We start from the raw sequence: 26,522 nt of genomic DNA, 5'->3' as shown, positions 1-26,522 counted from the left end.
TCTCTGGCTTTAGCAGCAGTAAGGACAAATGCACGACCCTTTGAAACAGTAGTATTGGCTCCAGTAGCGGGATTATCTATCTTCTTAGGACAATTTGGACTAATGTGTCCCTTTTCTCCACAAGTGTAACAAGTAGGAGGAGCTTTGGCAGGAACAATAGCTTTATCCTTTGGAGGAGTCTTACACGTCTTAGAAACGTGTCCCACTTTCTTACACAACGAACAAGTAGCAGTACACCGCCCCGGGTGATGCCTTTCACAACGAATATAAAAAGGATAGGTACCCTTATAATTCATCCTTGTACTATCTGCAGGCTTCTTACTAACATTCTGAGTCGAACCTTGAGATGGCTCAAACTTCCTGTTACCTTCATTGCTCTTAGTGTCAACCTGCTTATTAGCCGACGCCCTTCTTCTCTTGGCCAACATCAGATTTTGTGCCATGAGAATCACAACATCAAGAGTAACCTTCTCGGCAGCGATAACATTCCCCTGAACATCCTCGGGGAGACCTTCAATATACCTTTCAATCCTTCTAGCTTCAGTAGGATACATCTCGGGACACAAAGTTGAAAGCTCGAAAAAACTATTGGTGTAGCTTTCAATATCAGTACCCTTCACCTTGAGTTCCCAGAACTCGGCTTCAAGTTTATGAACTTGACTTCTCGGACAGAATTTATTAACGATCATGCTTTTGAGTTCCTCCCATGGGATTGCATTAGCATTGTCAATTCCCACGGACTTAGCATGAGCATTCCACCAAGTCAAAGCATTGCCAGCTAATGAGCTAGTGGCATATTTGACCTGATCGTTACCCCCGTAGTTGCAAACACGGAAGATAGACTCTAGCTTCTCGAACCATCGAACTAGTTAGACAGCCTCTTCATTTCCCTTGAAAGCGGGAGGATGGAAGTTTGTAAAGTCCTTGTAAGAACAAGGTTTCGGTTGGGTGTTAACATAATTAGCTTGAGCGTTGCCTTGGGCGGCAGCAAGCAACTGTTGGAATTGTTCAGTGGTCAATACGATGTTGTTAACAGTAGGTGCAGCTGGATGAACCATGATGTCACTACATAGAAGTGAACATAAGTTTGGTAAGGTGACAAGTTATAAGTTTGGGCAATTATAAGTATGAATAGAATAAAGCATTGATATCACATGATATTAATAGGACACTTTATATTATTGGAGCGAGGCATTAATAAGCCTTTTTAACACATGATTCGGAAATAGAAATAGTTTAAGGCATAGCCTTTACATAGATACGAAATTAGAAAAATAAACTAGGAAATATTAAGATTGAAGTAATCTTCATATTTCTTCTTCTCATCCTCAACCTTCTTCATAAACTCATCAACTTTCTTGTTCCTCGCCTTTTGCTTCTCATAGAGATACTCGAGGTTATCGTAGAGGTTAGTAACATGGCTGTTAACTGCGTTGTTATCGTACCCCTTTAGAGCAAGCTGCTTGTTGACTCGATTTCTTTCCATATCCAACCAGAAATCAACATTCTCCTTGAGATGAGTAAGTGATTGCTTTCCCCAACGGGTGTTACGTTCTTCCTCATACTTCACCAACTTTATCTCTTTCTTTAACTCCTCATTTTCCTCCACAAGTTTCTTGATCACTAAGTCTTTTTCATCCATTCGAGCCTCGATCCTTGTAACATGGCGAAGCAAACCATCGAAGTTCTTCTCGGTAGTTGTTCGCAGATTCATGATTTCACACATGGCGTTATGGTTATCATAAGAAGGAGATCGGGCTCTTTTCTTAGACGGGCCATCTTCTTTAAAATCAGCAGGCGTTTCCCCTTGTCTTCAATTCTCGGGGTTGGGTAGTAGTCGGGAGACTTAGGTAAAGTATTCGAACTATAGTTTGGTGAGGGAGAACCATCAAGACCATAAGGTGGGCTCTGGGTTCGTCTCGAAGTTGAAGAGTGTCCAACACCTACTTCGGTGGTAGGTTTAAAGCGAGCCATTTCTTCAGAAGAATTGAAGAGAGTCATTTTATTTGGTTGATTAATGCTTGAGCTTGACATCCTAACATTAGGAAAGAGACTTTGATTAGAATCTTTAAGTCAAGTTTATTAAAGCATAATTTTTTAAGATTATAAGGCAATCCTAAGTGCTTTAAAGTCTAAGGCAGGAAAGGTTATAGTTTTCTAGATTGCTAAGGCACCCTAACTAGCAAGTAAGACACACATAAAGATGCAATCCTGGTTCTCTATAACATCCTGGTTTACTCTGATACCAATATATCACACCCCCAATTAGGGCCTGGTGAATGTGACATTAATGTCAAATAAACCAACATATTATAATATACAAGAACAAAACTAAATGTTAAAAACAAACTTTATTGAGTACGCAGCGGAAAATGAATGTCGTTACAATAATGGAAATTACAATAAAGTAATTGTTTCGAATGCAAGAATAGTAAATGCGATATCTCTTAATCCTAAGTCCAAGTAGCATCACATAAGCAGTAAGTAAATAAGCTTGATCAATCGGCACCTGAGACAAACATGCTAAAGTGTCAACCAAAAAAAGTTGAGTGAAGTTCATAGGTTTAACAAATATGTTTGACCGTTTTTTAGACCACAAGATTTAGTTTATAAAGTTGATCTCGCAGGGATCAAAAAGTTATGCTAATTCGTGATATTTAGACTAAACGTTCAAAGTTTTCCCCAATGACAAGTTGTGTCTATACTTGTCGGTTTAATTTCATTATTAAGTAATACAATGACTTGGTCAAATGTATCGGGGACGTTACTCCCGATAGGCCTACCCCCAATAATTAAGAATGCATTTAACGAGCAATTAAAAATATCACTGTAGGGACTTAGTCGGACATAGCCGGGTATAGCATAGTTTAGCAGTTGGTACTTGTGTCTAAATTGTAAATAGTAAAATTAGCATGTGTCTCACCCCAAAAAGTTAAATAAGTTGCTAGCAATAAAGAGTGGGGCTATGAGTTCACCTTAGTAAGTAGGAGAGAGAGTTGTTATTTCTCGGAATAGAAAGTTTGGATGAATGAGCAGAAAGTCAACCTATTGACATTTAAGAGTAGTTAAATGTTTTGCCCAAATTTAAGTTTAAGTATGCAAGTGTAGTTTGTTTTACTAAGTTCCATTCCTAGTAAGTTTTTACTTTTAGCAAGTTTCCATTTTTAGTAGTTTCCACTTTTAGTAAGTTAGTGTCGAACACTAGTGAGTTGTCCTTAATAAGTCTACCACTTATTAAGTGTGAAGATAACTAAGTGTATGATTACTATAGTCGTGTTGACATTGTGCATCATACCCAAACATCTATTCCACCGCCGAGTCACTAGAATGACTAATTGTTACCGGTTGGCCCAGGATTTCTTAACCAAAATCTAAGTTTGGCATTCGTAATCCACAAGCGCCCCATAGTGGTACCAAGGGTCACCCTAGGCCTTAAGTAGCGTTGACGTTTGAGTAATCACACGTTATCGTGAATGACTATTGTAATCGTGTGTCATACTATATGTAGTATATTATAAGTGATAGTAGTAGTATGAGTGTATAAGTGTTAAGTAGTAGTATAAGTATAAGTAGTAGTTTGTAGTATAAATAGTATTAGGGTTAAGTAGTAGTATTAATTAATTAGGTTTAATTAATTAAAGTAGTATTTAATGATTAGGGTTTATATGATAAATGTTTAATAGTATTATTAGGTTTAGGGTTTAGTGAAGTAATGATTAGGTAATGATTAGGGTTTTATTTAATGTATTAGGGCTTTATTAAATTAGGGTTTAATAAATTAGGTTTAGATTTAATTATGGTTTTATTTATTTAATATGTATATATGTATATATATATCGTGTATATGTATATATATATATATAGTATTTTTATTTTTATTTTTTTATATACATATGTAGTCTTGTATATATATGTATATATATATATATATATTTTTTATTAGTAAATACATATATATGTAATGTGTATCTACTTTCCAAATATAACTACCCTAACACAATCTTAGTGAATCCTTAAGGTTTTTAAGATCTAAACAATTTATATATATATATATATATATATATATATATATATATATATATATATATATATATATATATATATATATATATATATATATATATATATATATATATATATATATATATATATATATATATATATATATATGTATATATGTAGCCGTATGTGTGTATATGTATATGCATATTTTATTTTATTTTACATAAACAATATAGATGTTAAGATCATGCATAAATGTAATTATGAAAACATGAATTGAAGGTAAGATTTAAAAGTTTTGGATCTAGGGTTTTTACCTTGATGAACAATGATGAAGATTAACAAGAAAAGATGATGATGACTTGAAGATGAAGATCAAAACCCTTAAATAACGAAGAACACCTTGAAGATCACGAAGAACGAGCTTGAAGATCACTTGAAAACCCTTGAAGATTGATGATGATGGATTCGATGGTGGTGGTGGTGATTTTCGGTTTTTGGCCGAAAATTAGGAGAGGGAGAGGGAGATTTGAGAGAGAATTGAGAGAATGATTTAGTACAAGAAAATAGTTTAGCCTAGGTCTCTATTTATAGAAGTGATTAGAGAATTCTAGAATTAGGGTTTAATTAGGAATTACTTTGGGAACAAGTTAGGTTAAATGAGGAGGTGATGGGGGGTTGCTTGGGCCGAAATTTGGGAGGGCAAAAGGGTAATTTTACCCCCTTTAAAAATTGGCAAAAGGGTAATTTTATACTTTAGTCCTTGTACTTTAGATTAGCTTAAATGGTTCCTTAATTATCCAAGTTTAATTATTTAAGTGTACAAGGTTTAAGGTTATTTATTTTGTTCACGAAAATTAATAAGCTCACTATTTTTATCTTTTTATTAACTTGTCGTTTATTACACAAAGTTAATTATTATATTTTATAATTCTTAATGCTTAACAATCGTTGATTAAAGTTAAATCATTAAGTTTAATTATATTGTTGGGCATTTAATATTGGAAAAATATAGAATGGAAAAATGAGGGTCGTTATAGTGGTGCCGTTTTCACAATGAGAAACACTTACTTTGGGCAAAAGTTATCTCAAGTCTTTATGGGCGGGATGGAGGGTTGAGGTCACAGTTAAACCTTGGGTCCGAGAAAGGATTGATATGGAAAAATATTTTCAAAGTCGGGATTATCATTGATAATCTCGGCATCCATTTCACTAACTCGTTTGTGAAGATTATTTGCAAAGGTGATGATAGTTTCTTTTGGCATGACAAGTGGTTGGACAACTTTACTCTCAAGGGAAGATTCGGCAGGCTATACAACCTCGACCGAAACAAGGATGTGCCTATAATGGATATGATTTGGCGAAATCGAAAGAGGGGTTGATTTGGATTCGGTTCGATGCCTCATGTGTGACAATGACATAGAAACGGTGGACCATATCTTCATTCATTGCCAATTCGCAAAGGATTTATGGTTACACGTCTTTCGGTGGTGGAACATAAATCGTCTTCCGTATGCAAACATAGGTGAGCTTTTTCAGGGTATTCTAGACTCTAACCATCCGGAAAAGAGATCGAATTTGTGGAAGGTATTGAATGGGTTTGCGGGTATATGATTTGGAGGAATCGAAATTCTTACGGTATTCTAAAAAAAGAAAGGTAACGGTCCGATGGCTCTCAACGAAGTACAAATCAAAGCGTTTGATTGAATTTCTAGACGCTCTCGGAAGTTAAATATTGTATGGATTCAATGGCTTCTAAATCCGGGAACGTTCGACGATCATGGTTAATTTCTAGTGTTCAATGTCTATGTAATTCCTCACGTGGTTACGAAAATAGTGGATAATGATGGGTTTCAAGCAATTCGAAATAATGGAAAGAATTTGGGTTGTAACACCCTAGGCAAATTCCACATCGCCCACGAACATGAGTGATCATGGGATTATAAGGTAATACTCACGCTTAAATGACACAACGCGTTTTGGGATCACAAGCTGAGTAGAAGTGCAAGTACGTTGTGGTTAAGCGTGCTCGGACGAGAGCACTACCAGGATGGGTGACCTCCTGGGAAAGTGCTTCTCGTGTGTGGTCGCCAAGAAAAAGCCGTGCGCCTGCTGGCAAAGCGGACAATATTGTGGTCATGTTAAGCTGGGGTGTTACAGAATGGTATCAGAGCCACTCATGTGCTGTTGGGGGTGGTGGGGCAAACCTCATCGAGGACGATGAGTCCCTAAGAGGGGGGGGTGAATGTAACACCCTAGGCAAATCCCACATCGCCCACGAACATGAGTGATCATGGGATTATAAGGTAATACTCACGCTTAAATGACACAACGCATTTTGGGATCACAAGCTGAGTAGAAGTGCGAGTACGTTGTGGTTAAGCGTACTCGGGCGAGAGCACTACCAGGATGGGTGACCTCCTGGGAATGTGCTTCTCGTGTGTGGTCGCCAAGAAAAAGTCGTGCGCCTGCTGGCAAAGCGGACAATATTGTGGTCATGTTAAGCTGGGGTGTTACATGGGTCAAGCTCACACGAGAAAGCAGAATGATGGGTTTAATATGGGAATAAGAAAACCAAAATGTGGCACAGAGTGATTCAAATAATGGCTTGCAGAAGGTTGCTCTTGTGGATAAAAGGAGGTCAGAAAGTGGGACAAGTAGGGGGTCACGTGTGAAGATTCAGAATTCATTCGGAGTTCTTAACAACGACTATAATTTAGTGGATGAACCAAGTGACGTTGAATCTGAAAATGATGAAAGGCTGAGTTTATGGCGGGGAAAAAGGTGGCATCAACTCCGTTTGGAATGACGTCGGGCTGGTTGTAGTTTGTCCTTGTCTAGATGGTCGTTTGATTTTCTTGGTTTTGCTAGTCCTAATTTGTTTGTAGGTTCTAGCTTGGTCTATGGTTGTCTGTGAGGCCGGAAGGCGCGCGTGTGGTCATTTATTCTTATTTGCACATTTATTATTTTTTATAAATAATATTTATCGGGTAAAATCATTTACCCAAAATAATTTCTCATGTATAATTTTAGGTTTTGTTCCTAAAAAGCTTGTTCTCGATTGCTTTTGGGATTGTTGTAAAGTTTCAAGTTATTAATAAGATTCTACTTTGCCTTGCGGAAAAAAATAAGTACAAACAAGCATTCAAAAGCGATACATTTTTTTTTTTTTTTTTTTTTTTTTTTTTTTTTTTTTTTTTTAATGTTTACTTCGTATTGAACACGTACCCATTTGTAGTAGTGGGACTTTGGGAGGCTCTAAGGTTGGGTCGTCCACTAAGTCATGAACTCATGATAGACCAAATTTATTCCAACATAAGCCCAAACGGCGTGTGACTGTGTGAGTAGTTTCAGACTTTTCATTATTACTCCTTGAGCATTGACATATGTTACAACTATGTAGTTACTTTTGATCCAAAGCTTTCTTGTTTGAAAATGTTGAACACTTATTACTGTTTCGTAATTTAAGTCGTCACAAATATATTGACGATATAAGATACTCCATCTGTCACAATTTTATTATACCTACACAACACAAAATTATTGTACAACTTGCTTTTTTAAATAAAAACATTTTTATTCTTGACTTTTTACCCTCATTTTATGTTGAATATTGTACATATGAGTCGACAAAGAAACTTTAATCAATCATTCCATCTACTTATGAAAGTAATTAATTTTCTTTATGTTGAATATTTTACATTTGAGTCGACAAAAAAAGTTTAATCATTCCATCTACTTTTAAAAGTAATTAAATTAAGGCCTCTCAAAATAGAAAGTTGAACTAATTATTTGAGGTGGAGTCACGGAGTAACGTAGAGACTAAATTATTTGAAACGTTTGTATAGAAAAGTGTGATTAAGCAAAAAGCTAAATCATAAGATAAAATTTATGTGACCTCAATTATCGTATCATATTATCCATATGTAACAGGATGGAAGGTTATAAATTATTGACAAACGAGGATAGAAAACTCGCTTCGCTGCGGGGTGATTTTTATCGGTTAACGATCGGTTAATTTTACGTTATAAAGTTTAACGGTTAATTAATTTGACGTTTAATGAAAATGATTTAAAATAGGAAGGTGAAAAAAGAAAATGATTTAAAATTTCGGTCGGTTAACGGTTCTTTAGTTCAACGGTTAAAAAAGGCGGATGGTTGGTTCATTAAATGTTTAAAAAACGGTTTGTTTATGTGTGTTGCTGTGGTGGAATTCACGTTTGTTTAAGCATCACAAACTGTAAGTTAGCTATGTATGAAGTAAAAAAGAATGTGTGAGTATCACATCTCCTAGTTAGAATTATTAATATTAATATTGATATTATATTATGAATAAGGTTATACTCCGTAAATACATTAAACTAGATTTGTGGTCCGCGCTTCGCGGCGGATTAGTGTCATTTTAACGCTACTATATCGTTAGACATTTTTCGGCCTGAAATTCATCAAAATGTTGTCCACTCTTTCCAGACTATTTACGCAATGGCCGGCAACTGTTATGGTAATATTCTACTATATAAATGAATAATACGTAAGCAACTGGATATATGTTACAGTCTGGGTTGCAATGCTCAATTTAACAACAAAACGAATCAAAACAAATTAAGTTTTGAGGTTTCTAAACAAATTACTTCGGCGAAACCTTATGGTTCATATAGTTTTAGTAGGTTTTTTAAAAGATAAAAAATCAAATAATATACAGTATATTGAAAAAAGTGATGAAAAATAAAAATATAACCCCTTTTACATATATTTTTTTAGGCTTCTATTTGTTGCTAGAAAACTCATTAAATAAACACCTACGATAGATTGTATTAGAAAATTGAAATTAGTTTTTATGTTTTTTAGGGGGAAAAAAAAAAAAAAACTCCGTATTAACATTATATAATATAATATGGCTGATAGAATTTCGTATGAAAAGTGACAACAATATATAGTCACGTGTTGTACGTACTTGATCAAAAGCTAGCTAATTATTAACATTATATATTTTGGACAAGACTCAAGAGTTATCATGTAAGCATCTCAGATGCAAGTTTTTTTTGTTTAAAAAAAGATATTTCATATAAAAGCGGCCTCACAAAAAAGTACTTTTCTAGTAGTTAATTGTGGAAGACGACATAAACCATACAAGTTTCTCGATGAAGAATCCGATAGTAAATGCGACACCTCCACGACCACGAAGGATCATTATAGTTCGACACGGAGAGAGTGAAGGAAACATTGACGAAGAAGCGTATAATAAAGTGGCGGATCCAGAGATAAAGTTGACGGAAAAAGGGAAACGAGAGGCGGAGGAATTGGGAGAGAGGATTCGAGAAATGATCGAAAAAGATGGAGGTGATGACTGGAAAGTTTATTTTTATGTGTCTCCGTATCAAAGGACCATCGAGACGTTGCATGCTTTAGGCAAAGCGTTTCATCCGTCGAGAATTGCAGGAGTTAGAGAACCACGATTACGAGAGCAGGATTGGGGGTACCTAGTCTTCTTTTTTTCACGCTTCTATTTATTTACTAGTTTATAATTCGCGAATTAATATCTTAGGCATAAGATAAAGTGCAATGAACTAATTCAAAATATTTTCATATTTTAGCGAAATTTTTATTTCATTCACTCCAAGGATATATGTTACCAAAACCCATATCAGACTATAAGATAAGATAAGATAAGAAACGATACAACTGGCCGAAGGCCCATGGTAGAGCACTCATTAGGCTAGGGTGACCCTAGTTCACATTACCGAGCCGAACAAAAATCCGAGTAGAAACTTTGTGTGGTATATTCATATCATTAAGAATTAGTGGTCTAACTAAGACTAGAATGTTAGGGTGCAAATTGAAGTTCCACATCGTATATGAGAAGAAATAAATGTATGCATATAAGTCTAGCGGGACTTCCTTTAACTACAAATTGATTTTAAAGTACTAAAGAACTTTTGGGCTTGTATGTAAACGTAGAATTCTCCTTAGGTGTCTTTTTGGAATTGTTGGTTGTGCAGTTTTGTCATGAACTTGGTGTGTTCATGGAATATTATGTTTTTCATATCAAAGGTAACTTTCAAGATCCAGAGGAGATTAAGATTCAGAAAGTAGTTCGACTTCAATTTGGTCGATTTTTCTATCGTTTTCCTAATGGAGAATCCGCAGCTGATGTCTACGATCGTATCACAGGTTAATTAGTCTTTTCTCAAATATCCATTTTTTAGCATCTCTGTTTTCTTCACAACATTGAACAAGACTATAATTTTGTGCCATAAATATGGATGTTGCAGGGTTTCGAGAGAAAGTAAGGACGGATATAGATATAGAATGATTTCAGCCACCAGGGGAGCAAAGTCCTAATATGAACATAGTGATAGTTTCACATGGATTAACATTAAGAGTGTTCTTAATGAGATGGTATAAATGGACAGTTGAGCAATTTGAGAGGCTTTATAATATGGAAAGTGGGAATATGATTGTTATGGAAACAGGTGAAGGTGGAAGATATAGTTTGTTAGTGCATCATACTGAACAACAAATGTTGGATTTTGGTTTGGATCAAAAAATGCTTGATGATCAATTATGGTATGACATCATCCTTTTTTTTTTTTTCTTTCTTTTTTCTTCCAATATACCTTGTAGATACCAACAAGTGTTACTTATTTTTGTGATGTTTTGAAGGCAAAAAACAGCGAAGCTAAGCGAACACAACTATGAAGGCGGACTAACCTCTGGTCCATCTTTCTTTGGTCGTTCTGATGACGAAAAAAGAGAAAATATTCAACAAAAGAGTGAAGACTTGATTGAACAATCGAAGGGTACGATATAGTCGGGTTTAATTTTTCCTATGAATCTGAAGCTGCAACAGAACAATATCTTTAAATGAACAATTTAAATTCTCCTTTTTGTTGAATTTTATTTTTTGTGGTTTGTGTATAATCTTTGTTGGAACGTGCCTTCAATACAGTCAATATAAATTGAGTATAAAGGCTAAAAAAGTAAGAGACTATTAACAATCAGTAGACTATAAATACCCACCAATACATACACACGAGACACGACTTCACCAAATTGGCCGTTTTATACCACTACTACTGCTACTACTAAATACTCCATAGAAACTTAAAACAGTCACAACTTTCACGTTCCTATTACTTTGCCTTTGATCCATTTCATACACACACAGACTTGTTCTATTCTTCAAACTTGCTACTATATTACATACTGGGCTGCTATGAATCAGGCTTCTTTAATGAACTAATTGCCAAATAATATTTGGGCTTTTATTCTTGATAACGGTTTGGTAGTACGGGCTAAACCAATTACCAAGATTACCCAATACTCTTCATCTCATTATTGAAGATTCTTTAATTTGTGCAATATAGCCCATATATAATACAAGATTTGAAAACTGTTGAAAACCAAATAATAAATAAAGGGGTTTTTTCATATATACCCTTCCTAATCTCAATAATCACATATTTACCCACCTAAACATGATTATATCATATATGCTCATTCTTAACTTTTATATTTAACATATTTACCCACATTAAAATGATAATATCATATTTGTCCATCTTAAACATTTAAATTCATCATATATATACCCATCTATTTCAAATGGACTTCATATTTAGAACCTTTCCAATTGATTATTCAGGTGTTTGACTCTCTAACTGGGTTCTTACGAGACTGGAGCAATAATTGGATTCTTTATATATGTATATATGTTGTAAACTGTTTAATTGTTTTCTTAATTATGAAGATTATGCAGGTGTTTGAATCATTTTATAGCCGGCTTTTATGAATATTATACATGTGTTCGACTCATTTGATGCACGAAGATGTACACGTGAAATTGTGATCCAAAATGTATACGTACAGTGCAGCTCGGGCAATGAGTAAAAGTTGTTAACCACCAACTGATCATGAACTAATCTTTCACTTGTAGTTTCATTTCCCTGGCTGCTTTGACTCAATTAATTATATCCAGTACTCCATCCAAATGGTTACTTCATGGGCATGGAATGAAGCTAACGAATTATTGGTCCAGTTTAGTTATGAAATCAATTTAAAAAGTTTTAAATATGAAGTCCTTTGAATTAATGGGTATGTAGGATGGATATAAATGTTTAAGATGGACATATATGATATTATCATTTTAAGTGGGTAAATATGTTATATATAAAGGTTAAGAATGGACATATATGATATAATTATGTTTGGGTGGGTAAATATGTGATTATTGATGTTAGGAAGGGTATATATGATAAAATCCCATAAATAAAAGGGCACTAAGTGACTTCTTCTCGTAGCCGCAATCGCCCTTCGTTGCAACATCTTTTTTGCAACATTGAAGAAGATTTTTATCGTTGATAAAAAGTTGTGAGCCCAAGTCCTGTTCACTCTATAGGAAATAAACATTACGAAAAAGGAGGATGCAGTCAAGTAATACACAACTGTATTGGCTATGATCAGGTTGCTCCATTCAACAAATTAGAGAGAAGAAAATTGTATTTTTATTTACTCATCTAATATCCGTGTTTTCTTTTGATTTCGAATTTTCGGGACTTCGCCGTTCGGACTGCAGAGAGTATTAGGGCATGTTTACCTTTCATTTAATGATCTGTTTTGTTTCTTTACAGCTCTTAATTCAGTAAGTAAAATTGTTGTTCTTTGTCACTTAAATTGTCACTTAACCTAAAAAATGACATGTTTGTAGAAGACATGGAAACGGAGACTCCTTCTCAAATAGAGGCAAATGGAAACAACGCTTAATACAAAATGAAAGTAAACAACCTCTAAGAGTTTTTAGGTTAGTTGGCACAACTCGATTGTCAGCTTAGGTTCGCCAGGTTTAAGGTTTCTAGATTTCGATGTAGTTCCTATAAATAGGTATCAATAATGACATAATAACCTACAAAGTTTTCATTGTTAAACAGTATTTATCATAAAAGCCCAAATACAAACGTTAGATGCCCACTGATATGGGTAACCGATGGTCATTTATAGCCCAAATACAAACCCATAGCTGAATTTTTCAATTTTTCATCATTTCTATGTATCAATCAAGTATCTATTAAAGGTTAATCTGGTTCGGGATGGTCTAGAGATAGAATCGGTTTGGGTTTGAGCCGGTTTTAGGTAATCCCAGACCCGAACCCAATTAAGAAACCATGTCGCATACCCGGACCTATACCCGTCGGGTTCCCATTTAGTTACTAACTACAGGGTTATCGAGTTTATCTATCGGTAAACGAAGATTCCCATTCTTTAATAACTCTCGGGTTAATGGGTTTCCCATAGGTATTCAGTATCTCCCTTGTTAATTATTCTGATTCAACATTCCCCTATTTCTATTTTTGTTTCAATATTATATTAAAATAAGTACTAAATTTAAATGACTATATATAAATATCGAATAATTGTACAATACCGCATAGTAGCTTATATCATTATTATTAAATTTTATTATTTTTATAATTGAAATTGTAACTAAACCTGACCTTAGACCCGAACTCGCAAAAAAATTCAAAGGCATCCCCATACTCGGCCCTAGAAGAATGCGAACCAAGCCAAAACCTTCAAATATATCTCAAGCATTTTCATTTACAGAAAGTCATTTTTACAAAATTTAACCACATGTATATATGTTGAGTGCGAAGTCGATTAAACAAGGAAAGTAAATCAAAATAACTTGACATATAAGTTTTGCTTGGAGGTCAAGATAACTTGTGGAGCAAGTATCTAATTTATGGAATGTTCTTTAGCTTGAAGGAAAAGTCATACTTGGGCAACAAGTTGTTTCCTTTTATTAGTTTGCACTATAAATACAATCATATGTAACCTGTAATTTTGTGCACCAAAATTATAGTGAAGAATCTCTGGTTTGCATCCGTGGAGTAAACCCTTCTCTGTGTTTTGGAGTTGCGATATAACCACGTTAAGTACTCGTGTTGTTTGTATTTTATTTATCGTTTTAATTCGTTTATCGTTTGTGGGTTTGGTGATTGGTTTAAATCACCGGTCTTATTTGGGTCCATAATTCCTAACAAGTGGTATCAAGAGCTCATCGTTTCGAGTGGGAGCGATGGCGATTTGAAAGCATGGTGAACGAACGACGGGTTTTGTACAATATGTATCGAGATCAAAGGGCTTAGTTGACGAGATCGCGAAGAACTTACAGGTATGTCTATGTACTCATGAAATAATCTATTAAAATTGGTCTATGATTATAATAGATTATTGTGGTGATTCGCGGTGATAACGGAGTCGGTGGTCGGATCGATAGTTTTGTTGTGAAAGAGATTTTTAAAAAATTCGAAATTCTGGCGCAGCGGTGGTAGAAAATTCGTTACGGTTTCGTTAACCATTGGATCTCCATGACATTTTAACCGTAGGTTTAAGACTCATAGATCTGGCTGTGTATCAAATTTGAAACTGATCAGATGGTTGGATTGAGAGATACGATTTTCTGAAGTTGCAGTAACTCTGTTTAGGGTTTAATTGCAGAGCTGTGGTCAAAAATCCATAGAGGGTTCGTCAACTGTCGGATCATCTTGAGACTTTTTCTGTAGGTGGTAGACATGTAGATCTAAAACATATTCAAAATTCGTAGGGATCGGACCGTTCAATTTGGAGTTATATTTTTTTGAATTTTGCAGCCGTCAGAAAAAACCTTTTGGGGTTTGTTTGCGCAGCTGGGCGAGAAAATTAATTGTGGGTTCGTATACTGTTGGATCGGCTTGATTTTTGGGCTTCTGATTTTACACACATCGATATAGTTGTGGTAAAAATTCGAGGTTGATCGGACCGTTGGATTTTCAGATATGATGTTTAGAATTTGGGCAGTTTCAGGGTTGAACTTTTTCGGGTTTGATGACGCGAGTGCGAGACGGTTTTTTGTCTCGTGAAACTTCGAGCGATACGACCTGTGTTTTTCAGGAATGTGGGTTTGTTATGGGAGCTCAGGAGGTTTTTTTTTATCTCGGGTTAGAGCAGTTGGATAACGAACAAGATGCATCGAGTCGAAGTCGACAGTGAGTTATCGGGGAAGTTTGTTGCTTGCGTGGTTATGAAACTGAGTGACCAAGCGTATGGTCGGATATTCCAAGATGATTGGGATATTATGGAACTTGAGCTTTCTAGGATCGTTGAAGGTGTCGGGAACTCGGTAGAGTTTAGTAATCGACGGAAGTTATCGAGCTAGTGGGAGTTAGTCAACTAGTAGAGTGGTGGAGATAGTTATGCGACGTTGTTCTCCAAAGTTCTCAAGATTAATGTGATGATTCTGGGTAATGCTAGGGCTTCAAGTACCTGTTTTACTCTCCGATGGCAAAGAAATTTGTGACTGACTGGTGGTATGAACCAAGTTTCTTCTCGAGTAGTCGCGGTTTTATTTCTTACTCGTATAGTGGGAGCGTGCTTGGGATGAGAAGATGGGTTTGTAAAATTCATAGCTATGAGGAAGTCAGTGTACCAACGAGAAAGCAGAAAGTTGAAAAGTTAGTAGATTTTGAGGTTGTGACTGTATTCTCACTAGAGCCTTGATGAAGAGTCTATGAGGGCGTCTGTTGGATTTTCTGATTGCTGGAAAGAAAAATCATAGATAGACGGTGAAATCCTGTACGAGGGTGTTCATTGACATGTGTGTTCGGGATTGGACATGTCTAGAGTGATTGGTGAGGCGGTATAGTCTCATGAAGGATCCTATAACTGAAGAGTCGCATACTTCAGTTGGTCTTCTAGTGTTAGAAGATGATCTTCGTGTTAGAAGATGGTGGCGATATAAATCGAGATGGCCCAAGCTAATAACTATGAGATTGGATTATCGCTCAGCGGTGTTTTTTGGTGTCGAAAGACTTCACTTGCTCGTAGGTTAACGAATGAAATGCGGCGTGATTCGGGTGTCTCATCCGGCGGTATCAAAAGGAGTTGGTAATCAGCTAATCTGGAGTTATTGTGGGTGCTGAATGAACATAGTTGACGGGTTGGCGAAGGTTGTTTAATGTCTCCTTCGAGTGGGAGATTGTTGAGTGCGTAGTCGATTAAACAAGGAAAGTAAATCAAGATAACTTTAGATATAAGTTTTGCTTGGAGGTCAAGATAACTTGTGGAGCAAGTATCTAATTTATGGAACGTTCTTTAGCTTGAAGGAAAAGTCATACTTGGGCAACAAGTTGTTTCCTTTTATTAGTTTGCACTATAAATACAATCATATGTAACTTGTAATTGTGTGCACAAAAATTATAGTGAAGAATTTCTGGTTTGCGCCCGTGGAGTAAACCCTTCTTCGTGTTTTGGAGTTGGGATATAACCACGTTAAATACCCGTGTCGTTTGTACTTTATTTATCATTTTAATTCGTTTATCGTTCGTGGGTTTGGTGATTGGTTTAAATCACCGGTCTTATTTGGGTCCATAATTCCTAACAGTATATGCATCGGGTGCGTTTAATATACCACAACCCAAGCATATAAATTGGGATGTGATGCATATATATCACCATTTTTTTTGCTAAACACCTTAAAATAAAATTTTGGACCATTTTACCTTTAGGCAAGTAAAAGGAATGATTTAAATGAAGTTTTACATGCTACCGAAGCCTTGGTTTGAGTAGTTTGAGGCGGAATTCAACTTGGGGTACTGCCAACTCATGTTCGATTCTCATTTCAAGCGGGAGTTTTCAACTTTTGATGGTACTATCAACATAAATGCGATTTGGGAAGGTCTCATGGAGTTTTCCCAACTTTTGTTGGTACTGTTATCATCGTCGCGATTTGAGTTTCCTCCTATCGTGTGTGTGTGGGTGACATACGATCGCGAATGTAGTTAAGTCCTCTCTGAGTGATGCCGATATTGTCGTTCGAGAAAAAAAAAATGAAGTTTTACAAGGGTAAAATGGTTTAAAAATTTATTTTGATGGTGTATGACAAATGAGATGGTGTAGAGATCTCGTTCTATATAAATTCTTTATTATATTCAGTTTCCTATGACGACATTAAGAGAGTGTAATGATACGCATACCCGATCAGATTGTATAGTGCATCAAACAGCATCGCCACAAGGATTTGCAAGGGTGCGCGCTAAGGCATAGAGCGCTATACCCATAACCGTGGCGCAAGTTCCATCCGCGCGCATTGGCAGCATCCACATGTCAGGCGATGTTGTAGCTAGCAGAAGACACCTGGCGGACAAAAGGTCAGAGCTGACAAAAACACTTTTTACTTTTGTCGAATCAGCTCGCTTGAAGACGTACTATTTGCAGGCCACGATCCTTTTAACTTATTACGTGGCGATAAAAGACAAGAAAGATTATCCTATAAATACAAGACTTCATCCATAGAACAGGAGGACCCTGGAATTCACTTCCACACACGTATACTCTAAGAACAGTAGCGCATAGCGCAATTATACCCGCGCTACTGGACTCATAGCATTACACTAGACATCCTTGATATACAGGTAACGTTCCATGAACATAAACCCTACAACTTAGCGCGAGCCATCGATGTCCGTACTACCCGCCGATGATGGGTCTACGTTTAACCACCCCTGTTGAGATCCTCATCTCGTGAGGGCTTATTCACGGTACTCCGGACCAGAGAGTTAAACCCAATTGACCTTTAAATCCCCCTCTATTGATGTCAAGCATGGACCGAACCCGACCCGATCATTCTATGCTTGATCTTTTGGCGCTATTCGTAGGACGCACAAGTTAAAAGATTTCGGTTTGATCTTTTTTTTGTATGTCCTCTAACAACTCGCTTGTTTCCTTTTGATACAGTGACAGGTGTTGAAATGGCCAGCAAGCAGGAAGTACAAAAGCCCGCGCAAGCGCGAGCTACCTCGCATACAGGACCTAAGCCAGCCGTCAAGGGATCGGCAGGAACTTCTGACAACGCGCCACCAAGAGGCGCACAGATGCCTCCCCCTGGCGCACCCGTGTCGTCCTTCAAGACTCCAAAAGCGATTAGGCCGATACCATGGGCCTCGAACACCACAAGTACGGGATTCATACCCATCTATCTAACAACTGAATCCGCGCGCAATAGTCCTAGCCACACTAGCAGTCCCGCTGGCTCCCAGGGCGCGCGACCCTCACCTTCACCTCAAAGAGATGCCTCCCCAACCACACCCGGGTCTAGCACTACCACATTTGCGCAGGGAACTTCGTCTGCAGGGAGAGGTGCATCCACAGAGTCGCCGGCATGAACACGCGAACAACGCTCCCAGAGCCAAGCTAATCTGATTTACGCTTTGATGAATGTCGTGCCAGATGATATGGTGCATAAGTTTGAGCAACCGGGAAAGGCCGAGCTCATGATTAAAAACCTGTACGCAGGGATGAAAGGAGTACCCGTCAAACCCTCTTTCGAAACAGCGCCCACTGGTGAAAAGTTCTCGGCGCACATACTAAGCCATGTTTCTACGCCGCTGCCCGTGATACCGCTAACCCTGGGGTACTATGATGGATTCTCAGACCCAGATGACTTCTTGCAAAAGTATGAAGGTATAGCACGAAACCAGCGCTGGGCTGACGAGACAAAATGCATGGAGTTCCCACCACTACTTAAAGGCGTAGCTCGGCAGTGGTTTAACAACTTGCCAGCGCCAGTTATAAGCTGCTATGATGATCTCCGAACGCGCTTCCTGCTTAACTTTCATAACATGCGCGCAACTCAAAGGACGCATGTTGAATGTCATGACATCAACCATGAGCGAGGGGAGTCCTTAGGACAGTTCATCGACAGGTATTGCCAAGAGGTAGCCAGAGTTCCCAACTGCACAGAGTAACTGAAGGTATCCGTTTTCATACATGGAATCTGTAGGGAGCGCCACCTGACGTTGTGGCAGAGGCTTAGGAAGCGTCCTCCAGAAACACTTGCAGAAGCGATAAGGTAAGCGCATGAACACATGTGCGCTGAAGAAGACACCACCAGGTACTCGAGTTACAGGAGCCCAGGAAATGGCAGGCGCGACGGTTACGACTCGCCAAGGGGTGGACGCCAGTCAGGTGGTTTCGGGAGAAGCCAACACGACTCTAGCCCCTACCGCTACCACGGCAACAATCACCACAATGATAGGAAGCACCAGCGAAACCACCAAGGGAGCAACAACAACCAGTAACATCATCGGAGCACGGACAACGACACCAGGGAGAACAAACAAGATTTGATCAGGAGCCTCACCGAGAGTTTGAAAGAGATCTATGTGACTGAGCCAATCTCTAAAACGTTCGAGAAGCCCGCTCGCATGTCTGAGTACGCGCGACGTGATAAGTCCAAGTTTTGTGACTTTCACGATGACTTCGGGCACAAAACCAATCGCTACAAAGCATTGGTTGATAAAGTGGTTGAGTGTCTCAAACGCGGAGAGTTGAAACACTTGAAACCAGGGAAGGATGAATCAGGAGGGTATAAGAAGGAGAACGAATGAGTTGAGAAAAACAAGGTCATCTATGTCTTTTCATGGGAGAAGAAGAAGGAAGTTGAGAAAGAGCCGCTGCTACCGTATGAGACCCTGAAAGCGCATCTCCCGCGCGAGCCCATTTTCGAGAGGAAATGCGCCCCGCTCGTGGTAGAAGGTTAAATGCCTGAATGTACTCAACACATTGATAAGGTTCTCATCGATACTGGCAGCTGTGTCAATGTCATGTTCTTTCATTATTTCGAGAACCTAGCCTACACAGTGAAGCACAACTTAAGAAAGGTAAAACAACAGTTCAGATGGATTAATGGAGACCCAGCTTGGTCAAAGGGGATACTGAAATGTCCCATTCATATTGATTATAAACGTTCCATATTAATTGATTTCGTCGCGAGGTTTTGACCTCTATATGAGACGTTTTTCAAAGACTGCATTCATTTTTTAAAACAAGCATAACCTTTATTTTATCGATAAAGGTTTAAAAAGTATTACGTAGATTATCAAATAATGATAATCTAAAATATACTGTTTACACACGACCATTACATAATGGTTTACAATAAGAATATATTACATCAAAAATAAGTTTCTTGAATGCAGTTTTTACACAATATCATACAAGCATGGACTCCAAATCTTGTCCTTATTTTAGTATGCAACAGCGGAAGCTCTTAATAATCACCTGAGAATAAACATGCTTAAAACGTCAAAAAAATGTTGGTGAGTTATAGGTTTAACCTATATATTTATCAAATCGAAATAATAGACCACAAGATTTCATATTTCAATATACTTCCCATACATAGAGATAAAAATCATTCATATGGTGAATACCTGGTAACCGACATTAACAAGATGCATATAAGAATATCCACTATCATTCCGGGAAATCCTTCGGACATGATATAAACGAATTCGAAGTACTAAAGCATCCGGTACTTTGGATGGGGTTCGTTAGGCCCAATAGATCTATCTTTAGGATTCGCGTCAATTAGTAGATCGGTTTACTAATTCTTAGGCTACCAAGTAAAAAGGGCATATTCGGCTTCGATCATTCAACCATATAATGTAGTTTCATTTACTTGCGTCTATTTCGTAAAACATTTATAAAACTGCATGTATTCTCATCCCAAAATATTAGATTTTAAAAGTGGGACTATAACTCACTTTCACAGATTTTTACTTCATCGGGAAGTAAGACTTGGCCACTGGTCGATTCACGAATCTATACAAATAAGTACATATATATCAAAATATGCTCAAAATATATTTACAACATTTTTTAATACGTTATAATGTTTTAAGCTTATTAAGTCAGTTGTCCTCGTTAATAACCTACAACTAGTTGTCCATAGTTAGATGTACAGAAATAAATATAAATTATCTTGGATCAATCCACGACCCAGTGTATACAAGCCTCAGGCTAGATCACAACTCAAACTATATATATTATTTTGGAATCAACCTCAACCCTGTATAGTTAACTCCAACATTACTGCATATAGAGTGTCTATGGTTGTTCCAAAATATATTATATAGATGGGTCGATATGATATGTCAAAACATTGTATACGTGTCTATGGTATCCCAAGATTACATAATATATATTATAATACATGAATAATACAATATAAGTTTGTTAAGTTATGATTTGTATAGAATTTTTACAATATTTCCCGTAGCTACAACAATAAAAAAATATCCAATCTTGTTTTACCCATAACTTCTTTGTTTTTAATCCGTTTTGAGTGAATCAAATTGCTATGATTTCATATGGAACTCTATTTTATGAATCTATACAGAAAAAGTATAGGTTTATAGTCGAAAATATAAGTTACAAGTAGTTTTTGTAAGAGGTAGTCATTTCAGTCGAAAGAACGACTTCTTGATGACCATTTTGAAAAACATACTTCTACTTTGAGTTTAACCATGATTTTTGGATATAGTTTCATGTTCATAAGAAAAATCATTTTCCCAGAAGAACAAATTTTAAATCAAAGTTTATCATAGTTTTTAATTATCAAACCCAAAATAGCCCGCGGTGTTACTACGACGGCGTATGTCCGGTTTTACGGTGTTTTCGTGTTTCCAGGTTTTAAATCATTAAGTTAGCATATCATATAGATATAGAACATGTGTTTAGTTGATTTTAAAAGTCAAGTTAGAAGGATTAACTTTATTTGCGAACAAGTTTAGAATTAACTAAACTATGTTCTAGTGATTACAAGTTTAAATCTTCGAATAAGATAGTTTTATATGTATGAATCGAATGATGTTATGAACATCATTACTACCTTAAGTTTAGTAGGTAAACCTACTAGAAGTGATAAGAAATGATCTAGCTTCAAAGGATCTTGGATGGCTTGAAACTTCTTGAAGTAGGATCATGACACAAAAACAAGTTCAAGTAAGATTTTTACTCGAATTAAGATAGTTTATAGTTATAGAAATTGAATCAAAGTTTAAATATGATTATTACCTTGAATAAGAAAGATAACCTACTGTAAATAACAAAGGTTTCTTGATCTTAGATGATTACTTGGAATGGATTAGAAAGCTTGGATGTAAACTAGTAAACTTGAAAGGATTTTCGAAGTGTTCTTGAAGTGTTCTTCCTAAGATGATTATAGCTTGATTCTTGAAGTAATTTTTGATGAAGATGATTATTAGCTACTGGAAAAATTCGTTCATAAGTGTGTGTGTGTGTGTGTGTGTGTGTGTGTGTTTGTGTATGTGTGTGCTGAGAGAGAATTAGAAAGAGAATTGGAAGTGAAATGGAGTGAATGATGAGTGGTAAGTGGTGAGTGGTGAGTGGGGTTAAAAGGAGTTATAGTTAATTGACTAGTTCATGGTAGAAGTTAAAATTGATTAGTAATACATGACATAATCAAGAGTGGAATCCCATGCTAGTTCCTATTGGTATATACCCACAGTAAGTACGTCTAGAAGCTGTGTATAATACGGGTATGAATACGACTAGAATTCTTGATGAAAAACGAATGGGAATGTAACTGCACCCATTTTCGTTAAGTATTAGTGTTTTGATATATGTCTTGATGTCTTCCAAAAGTATATTAATACATCTAAATACACTACATGTATATACATTTTAACTGAGTCATTAAGTCATCGTTAGTCGTTACATGTAAGTGTTGTTTTGAAACCTTTAAGTTAACAATCTCATTTAATGTGGTTAACCCATTGTTTATTATATCTAATGAGATGTTAAATTATTATCTTAACATGATATTATGATATATTAATATATCTTAATATGATATATATACATTTAAATGTCGTTACAACGATAATCGTTACATATATGTCTCGTTTCGAAATCCTTAAGTTAGTAGTCTTGTTTTTATGTATATAACTCATTGTTAATATACTTATGGAGATACTCACTTATCATAATCTCATGTTAACTATATGTATATCCATATATATATATCGTCATGTCATTTTTACAAGTTTTAACGTTCGTGAATCGCCGGTCAACTTGGGTGGTCAATTGTCTACATGAAACTCATTTCAAATAATCAAGTCTTAACAAGTTTGATTGCTTAACATGTTGGAAACATTTAATCATGTAAAAATAAATTTCATTTAATATATATAAACATGGAAAAGTTCGGGTCACTACAGATACTCGGGGCAGCGTTAACTTTGCGGGACGATCAACACAAGGAAAGGGCGCACACGATGGTGGTCGACTTCAAAGTGATACGTGCTGAATCGGAAGACGACGCTATCCTTGGACAACTGGTGCTATCACACTTCGCCATCAGCACCTGCCTTTACCGAGGAATCATAAAGCTACCCACCCCGCTAGGAGAAGCCACACTCAAGTCCAAAGTTACCGCAGAGGACTTTCGACTTCGACAGGTACACGCAAACATATGTAGTAAATTATTTTAAAAATTAAAATCACAGGTCATGCGTAGTGGCTTAACAGCAAAGTCGGCGCTTGCATACTTCGCTGGATAAAATGCAATAAACGTGCAACCAGTCTGCGCGCTTACCGCATTAAAATGAGCACAATCTTACATAATTCGAAACATAAGACGCATATTAGAGTGCGCCTGCACACATACTCGCGCTTTCGTTGATTTGCAACACTATTTGGCTGGTATCCGCAGATCCGAAGTATTCAAGCCGAGGCAAAGGTGACGAAAAATGGGGTCGGCTCTTCTCGAGCCGGAAATGACGAGGGAGACAAAATTGCCAGCGTGGACTATGAGTTCGAAGAATACAAGGACGAGAAGTTGAGGGAGGAGAGAGCATGTGGCTACAGTTATGATCAAGGTGGATACAGCTATTACTGGTATTAGAAAGATAGGAAGTTATTGAGCGCGCCATGTTTAGCGCATGTTTAAAAATCTGCACTGATGAAATAATGTCTCTTAAGCGCTTTACGTGCATGTGTATCTATGTTTAATTATTGCCTTCAAGTTATCGTCTGCCATATTCTTTATGCCATTATATGCAAAGTAGCTCTCAAATTTGAAAATGGTACGCACAATCTCTTAGGCAGCGCACTCCTGCCTTTGAAGGGTTGCTCTCTCCGGCACCCGTGCAGCACAATCTCTAAGCTAGTCTATTATAACCGGACGGTTAAGCGTCATTGGGTTGACCTAACCAACACGCGCAGAACTCGATATCTACAAGTCATGACTATAAACGATGACGTTGGTCACGCCTGACCTCAATCCTAAGTGTTGGCGCACTTAGAAGACTCCCGATGCGCACACACGTATGCTTAACTTAAGCATATATTGTGTGCACAACAATATATGTGATAAGTTAAATGTTGACATGCCTCGAGTATAATTACGATGAAAATCAATGAAAACTTAGCCAAACATTTTAACAAATGATCTTACGCGCATGATCATACAAGAATCGCGAACATGATCCATATACCTGGTCGCACTAATGTTTGACAATTGCACTTGGAAACATACAAATCGCAAAGGACAGAATCATTTCTAGCGCATGTATACCATCTATGGTTAACAACGAAATATGCTTAAGCATAAATTGCTAACGCGCACTTGTAAACTTTAAACGCATTACAACATGCAAACCATGCACAATACAGAGAAGTCAACAAAATAAATTTTTATTATTACCAAGAAAGTTATTATATTCTTAAGGAAAATTACAAAATTACAATGGGTCATTTAACAAACGATGAGCATCAGCAGCGGGGTCCTCGGATAAAGCCACAAGAGAAGGGACCATGATGTTCATCAGTATCGGTGCCACCTCTTTGCTCTTCTGCACCGCAAAGGTATCCACTTCCTTGGCAATAAGGGTGTCCAAGGCCTCAGAAAGGCCTCAGAAGATTGGATGAGAGGCTGAATCTTCTTCCAGAACACAAGCCTCTGCTCTGCCTTGAAAGCAAGAATGGCGTCAACAAGAAGATCGCTCACGTATTTCGAGTCACAAGCACGAGCAACAAGCGTAGGGATCCCTTTTTTTAAGGTCTCGAACTGACACTTTGCCGTGTCACGATCAACCTGACAGGTACTTAAGCGATCAGTCAAGCTTTCGCACTCTCCCTCCCAAGAGCTCTTTTCAGACTCGAGGGACCTGACCTTTTCGGTCAAACCCTCAACTTGAGATGCTAAATTCTCCGCAGCTAGAGCAGACGAGGTGCTGACTGCCTCTTAGTGCACCTTTTCAGACTGCTCAAAATCCGACTTCAGATGCACGATACGGTCATGCAACTGTTCAGTAGACAGTGCGCCTGGTGTAGAAGAGCCAGCGCTGTCCAAGTGAGCCTTTGCCTCCTTAAGGCAACTTTTAGAGCGCATGAGGTTCAACATAGCCAGTTGAACATCAAAGCGCCACGCTGCCTTGGGCGACAGATGCCCAAAGTAATTGGGAAGCTTGATGTCTTCCAAGTAGTTGAACTGAAAGGTTGCTGTAGCCTCCGGGATAGACAGCAAGTCATTCATGCCGTAAAATTGTAGGCGAGCCTCTGCAAATAAGAAGATAACTGGTCAGCAACATAAAAGGTAGCGCAAATTTCAGCGACATGAGGAAAGTAAGACTACCTTTCGTCTTTTTAGCGCGCTTGCTGTAGTGACCCGAACTTTTCCATGTTTATATATATTAAATGAAATTGATAATTTACATGATTAAATGTTTCCAACATGTTAAGAAATTAAACTTGTTAAGACTTGATTATTTGAAATGAGTTTAATGTAGACAATTGACCACCCGAGTTGACCGGCGATTCACGAACGTTAAAACTTGTAAAAACTATATGATATATATATATATATATATATATATATATATATATATATATATATATATATATATATATATATATATATATATATATATGGATATATATATATATATATATGGATATATATATATAGTTAACATGATATTATGATAAGTAATTATCTCACTAGGTATATTAACAATGAGTTAAATACATAAAAATGAGATTACTAAGTTAAGAAACTCGAAACGATATATATAACGATTATCGTTATAACAACGTCTTACTAAATACATATGTATCATATTAAGGTATTGTTACACTATATTTAACATGATAAAATGATAATTATATATATCATTATGTATGTTAACAATGAACTACATATGTAAAACAAGACTACTAACTTAAGAATTTCGAAACGAGGCATATATGTAACGATTATCGTTGTAACGACATTTTAATGTATATATATCATATTAAGATATATTCATACATCATAATATCATGATAATGTAATAATTTAATATCTCATTAGATATAATAAACAATGGGTTAACTACATTAAATGAGATCGTTAACTTAAAGGTTTCAAAACAACACTTACATGTAACGACTAACGATGACTTAACGACTCAGTTAAAATGTATATATTCATGTAGTATTTTAAGATGTATTCATACACTTTTGAAAGACTTTAAGTCACATTTCAAAGTACTTCTACTTATCAAAAATGCTTACAATTGCATTCTCATTCATTTTCATCAACAATTCTACTCGTATACACCCGTATTCGTACTCGTACAATACACAGCTTCTAGATGTATTTACTATTGGTATATACACTCCAATGATCGACTCTTAGC

At 36.7% G+C, this 26,522-nt stretch overlaps 1 pseudogene; it reads left to right on the top strand.

Moving 5' to 3' along the window:
• The first annotated feature begins 9,140 nt into the window (after positions 1-9,140).
• On the top strand, positions 9,141-10,813 carry LOC139863485 (phosphoglycerate mutase-like protein AT74H; annotated as a pseudogene).
• The last annotated feature ends 15,709 nt before the right edge of the window (positions 10,814-26,522 follow it).

This window comes from Rutidosis leptorrhynchoides, chromosome 1, assembly GCF_046630445.1.
Source record: "Rutidosis leptorrhynchoides isolate AG116_Rl617_1_P2 chromosome 1, CSIRO_AGI_Rlap_v1, whole genome shotgun sequence".
NCBI lineage: Eukaryota > Viridiplantae > Streptophyta > Magnoliopsida > Asterales > Asteraceae > Rutidosis > Rutidosis leptorrhynchoides.
This window is presented reverse-complemented; position numbering and strand designations above follow the sequence as displayed.